Source organism: Pongo abelii, chromosome 22 (assembly GCF_028885655.2).
Source record: "Pongo abelii isolate AG06213 chromosome 22, NHGRI_mPonAbe1-v2.0_pri, whole genome shotgun sequence".
NCBI classification, from domain to species: Eukaryota; Metazoa; Chordata; class Mammalia; order Primates; family Hominidae; genus Pongo; species Pongo abelii.
This window is the reverse complement of record NC_072007.2, coordinates 22,012,740-22,018,339: the sequence shown is the minus strand read 5'-3', so window position 1 is coordinate 22,018,339 and position 5,600 is coordinate 22,012,740. Positions and strand designations below refer to the sequence as shown.

The following is a 5,600-nucleotide window of genomic DNA, read 5'->3' as shown; positions in this document are numbered from 1 at the left end:
ACAATATTTATCCAATGCCTGTAGCAATATTGCACCTTGGAAGTACATAACTCTTTAAAACATTTTGCCAGCATGCAGCTGGAGGGAAATTGCCTTAAGACCCCGACAAGGCTTTCTAATTTTCAGTTGGAGGTTGATCAAATTAACACTTTTGGGAACTATTTAAAAAAAAGATGATTTTGCAATCTTAGAACTATTTGAGACCAGGGGACACCAGAGTGAAATGACATACTTTAGATGATTGTCCCTTCCAAATCTCATGGTGAAATATGATCCAAAATATTTGAGGTGGGTCTTACCAGGAGTTTTTGGATCATGGGGAAAGATCCTTCAGGTACGGCTTGGTATCAACCCCATGGTAATTAGTGAATTATTTCTTTATTAGCTAATTTGAAATCTGATTGTTAAAAACAGTCTAGCGACCCTCCTTCCCTCTCCTGTGCCCCCTCTCACCATAGGACACCGTCTGCTTCCCCTTTGCCTTCCACCATGACTGTAAGCTTCCTGAGGCCCTCCCAAGAAGCAGATGCTGGTGCCATGCTTCTCACACAGCCTGCAAAATTGGAAGTCAAATAAGCCTCTTTTCTTTGTAAATCATTTGGCCTTGGGCATTAATTTATAGTAATGCAAAGTAGACTAATACACTATCCAAAGCAAGATACGTATTCAATGCAATTTTTATCAAGTAACCAATATAATTGATTACATGTTTTAAAAAAATCCTTAAATATATATGGAATCAAAAAACAGCCTGAATAGCAACAGCAATCCTAAGGAAAAAGACCAAAGCTGAAAGCACCACATTCCCTGATTTCAAATTATACTACACAGATATAGTAAGAAAGACAGCATGATACTGCTACTAAAAATAATAATAATAATAATGTAACAGAATAGACAGCCAAGAAACAAAGACACGTATCTACAACCATGTGTTCTTTGACAAAACTGACAAAAATATACAATGGAGAAACAACCCTCTATTCAGTAAGTGGTGCTGAAAAAATTGGACAGCTACACATAGAAGAATAAAACTAGATTCCTAGTTTTTCACCATAGACAAAAATTAATTGAATATAGATTCAATATTTAAAGGTACAAACTGAAGAAAATGTAGGAGAAATTTTTTGGGACACTGGCCTAGGCAAATAAAATATGACTAAGATTTCAAAAGCATGGTGTGGTAGGTTAGGTTATTCATTATATTGAAAAATAAAGCTATCATATGCTCTGGTGATCCCACTTCTTGTTATATATTCAAAAGAAATAAAATTATTATGTCAAACATATGTTCACTACAAGATTATTTATAATAGTGTAGATTTGTAAAATAATTTAATGACCATAGATTCATGAATGTATAAAGATAATGTGTATACATAAAACTGAATTTTATTAGGGTTTGAAAAGAAGGAAATTCTGACATTTGCAATAACACGTATGGGGCTAAAGGACATGATGCTAAGTGGAATAAGCCAGATGCAGACAGACTTAATGATCTCATTTATGTGTGGGATCTAAAATATTCAAGCTCTTGAAAGCAGAGAGTAGGATAGTGGGTCACAGGCCTGTGAGGAGAGGGAAATAGGGTGATGTTGGTCAAAGGGTACAGAGTTTCAGTTGTGCAGGGTGAATGAGTTCTGCAGATCTAATGTACAGCAATGTTCTTGTATTTAATACTGTACTGTAAAAGTGATTTTTGCTAAACGGGTAGATCTCAGGTGTTCTCATGAGACACACACACATACACACACACGTAGTACATTTCAAAAGAATAAAATGGGAGCTCCATGAGAAAATGGATATACAAATTACCTTGGCCATGATGAGCATTTCACAATCTGTATCTGATGTGGTTTAGATCTGTGTCCTGGCCCAAATCTCATGTTGTATTATAATCCTCAATTGTGAAGGTGGGACCTGGTGGGAGATAACTGGGACATGGGGTGGGTCCTTCATGAATGGTTTAGAACAAACTCCTGGTGCTGTTCTCATGACAGTGCGTGAGTTCTCATAAGATCTAGTTGCCTAACAGTGTGTAGACCTTCCCCACTTCCTGTGGCTCCTGCTCTGGCCATGTGATGCACCTGTTCCCCTTTGTCTTTTGCCATGATCCCAACTTCCCTGAGTCTCCCCAGAAGGAGAAGCCACTACACTTCCTGTACAGCCTGCAGAACTGTGAGCCAATTAAACATATTTTTTTCTCAAATCCCTCAGTCTCAGGCATTTTTTATAGCAGTGTGAGATGGACTAATACAACATCAAAACATCAAGTGGGGCACCTTAAACCTATACATTATTAAAATATTTCAATTATACCTCAATAAAACTGAAAAAAATTAAACTTATAATAAAGAAATGCATACTTCATATTTTCTCAATAACTAGAAGACAACATAGGAAAACTTACACTAAAACATTTGTAACAGCTTTGTTTATGATATTCATAAACTGGAAACAAATTTAAAGTCGATTTACAGGAAAATAAATCAAAATATTGTCATTTACTTATTTAACAGACTGACTCAGATATAAAACCTCTCTCCCTCACCTCTCTCTCTCTCTCTCTCTCCATATATATGTGAAAACTTTGAGGTTTCATATCACAGTCAGCCCATTACTTGAATAAATGATAATATGTTGATCTAATTTAATACATTAAATAGCATGAAATAACCTCAAATATAGCAATGTAGCCCCTTACCAAATTAAGGTCTACAATGTTTGATTGCATTTATATAAAGTTCAAAACAGAAAAAAAATGGATCTATAGTGTCAGAAATCAAAACATTTCCCCATGCAGGAGTTGACTGCAAGCACAGAAAAAGATGCAGGTTGAGAGGGGAAGGACTTGCTCTTCAGGCTACCTTAGGTGTTGGGAACAAGGGCATTCACATTTGACAGAAACTCTCTGGTGATACATTTCAGGTCTATGCATTTTTTCTTATGTGTAATTTTTTTCTTATATAAATAAAACATGTAGAACAGTATAAATTACCAATTTTTTTGTAATATTACAACTGAGAACAATTTTTAAAGAAAAAAGGATATTTGCACGCACATGAACTAAATGGAATGTATTTTCAATGTTGGTCCAACTATTACACCTCTAGCAATACCATGATTTTGAATGGGGCTTGGAAAAAATGTTTTTGTATTTTATTTATTTATTTATTTATTGTATTTTTTCGAAACGGAGTCTTGCTCTGTCGCCAGGCTGGAGTGAAGTGGCGCCATCTCGGCTCACCACAACCTCCGCCTCCCAGGTTCAAGCGATTCTCCTGCCTCAGCCTCCCTCTTTTTTTTAATCGAAAAAAATATTTAAAAAGCACCTACTTTGTGCCAGGCGTTGTGCTAGGCACCCTCACTGTGTGCTGTTCTCACACCACAATCATCTGCTCAGAAATTAAAACCAAGAAATGGAACACTGTCGCAACCACACAAACTGGGGGGCAGGGGGCAGGATCAGGGATACAGGTGATTCCCAAGCCAGAAAATGTACTCACCAGAAACCTGTTTTCCATCTCTGGGTAAGTCTCCACTAGACAGTTATTTTAAAGCTTCCCGATGTTGTCGGAGGGGAATGTTGTTCTCTCTGTGCGCCCCAAAGCTGGCGCCTGGAGGACCTTCAAATACTCTGAATGCTATTGGATAAAAGGAGCCCGATGGTCTGGTGTAAAGAATATCAATATTTGAATGAGAAAATGCTTTTTTTCAGTTCATATGGTTCCAACAACCCTTATGAAAGATATAAACATCCCTGCCCTGACTATGTAAATGTTGAAGGTAGACCTAGTTCTGGATTCCTGAGTCAGAATCTTCCAGTTGTCCACACCCTCACAAGGCCAGAGAAGCGAGAGGAGATTTCTATTCTGGAAAGGAGTGAGTGGATGGCACAACTGGTTTGAAAACACGACACACTGCGCCTGCATTTACAGAAGCAACGCACACAGGGAACGTCCTAGCGCCATCTAGTCTCCCACACACGCTTGGGACTCACGGTGGGGGTCCCGGGCCTCGGCCAGCCCTAGTTGTTGGTGCCCAGCTTGGGAGGCCTGGGCGGAAGTCCTGCAGGTAGTGGATCTTCCTGTCCAGCGCCTCCAGGAAGCTCTTCACCTCCACCTCCAGGTGGCGCTGTCGGGATTTGCTCTTCTCAGTGTCCGTCTTTATGGAACGCACTTTGTCTTCCAGGTTTTGATCCTCTCTCTGCCGCCTCCATCTTCTCAGAGACACAGTCGCACTCTAACCTGAGCTGAGGTGTGGTTTCACTTTGTTTTCGGAGATCTTCCAGCTCTGCCTCCTTTTCTCGGAGCTTGACCTCCAGCTCCTCGATCCTCCTCCTCAGCTGCGTGTTCTTGTCCTTCTCTCTGTGGGTCTCACGGCCTCTTCCTCTGCTCCACACTGGCCTCCGACTCCAGCAGCGCTGTGGTCAGCCGGGCGTCGGTCTCCCGCCGGGTCTGCAGCTCCATCTCCCACTTCTTCCCGTCGGCAGCACTCCGCGTCGAGGCTGCCTTCAGCTTGTGGTTCCCAGACTGCAGGTTCGTGTCGGCTGCAGCGGCCTGAGAAGCCTTTCATCGTCTGTCCCGTTGACACTGGATGCCAGAATAGAAGATGGGGCTCCATGCCCTGATTCTCAGGATGATTACTCGAGGGCTCCATGTTCTCCTGGGTCTTGTCTTTGGCTGTATTGGCCGCTTCTTCCACCTCCTGGAATTTCTCTGCAAACATTGTCAGCTGCTTCTCAGAGGAAAACCCCAAACAAAACACTGTGTTGGCTCGCTGTCGGCCCACTGCCCAGACGGCTGTGACATGTTGGTGAAGGTCATATTCAGTGTGACTGTGCTGTTTATAGTCACCTTGGCTCTGTCCACACTGATGATCCCATAGCTGTTACTTGCAACATCATAGAAGCAGGAAATGGTGACCGCTTGTTGCTTGCAGGCATCCAGTTCTTGGTGTTGGGGTCAATCTGGAAGACCCGCGCTCGGGTGGTGAAGATGGGCTGTTCTCCCATCTCTGATGCTGCTCTGGCGGCTGCTTCCGACCCGGCCTCTCGCGCTGGCTCTCGGCCTGCTGGGCTTCGCTCCTCGCACGTCACATGCAGCGGCCCCTGCGCGCCTGGCTCATCCCTGGCGCTGCTCCATTCCGCCAGGCGCGGGCGGGTGGGGGCTCTGGAAAAAATCATTCTAAGAGACAAATTAAAAGAATAATCTGTAATAAGGAGACGTCAACATTCCATCACAGAAAAAAACTGAAAATATGTAATACATACAAAGTCCTGGGAAGAAACCTTGAAGCACAGGAAGGGTCTCATGTATAGTAGGTTGTAATATGTTTATTGTTAAAATTATTACCTTTGTGTTGTTTTGAAAAATTGAAGCAAAGTATAATGAAATTAAGTGTTTTGTGCTTCTCTGGTATAACAGCATGTTGAGAAAACTGAAGAGCCCTGTAATCCTGAGGAGGGGGCCTAATCCAAGGACAGAGAGGCTCCAGGTCCTGTGGACACACACGGGTTGCCTGCTTCTCCCCATCTAGGAGCTGCTTCCTGAAGCCTTCAGGAGGCAGGAGGCTGAATTTGTTTCTCAGGACAATCTAAT

At 42.2% G+C, this 5,600-nt stretch overlaps 1 pseudogene; it reads right to left on the bottom strand.

Moving 5' to 3' along the window:
• Positions 1-4,027: 4,027 nt before the first annotated feature.
• Positions 4,028-5,209, bottom strand: LOC100434688 (homer protein homolog 2-like; annotated as a pseudogene).
• Positions 5,210-5,600: the final 391 nt, after the last annotated feature.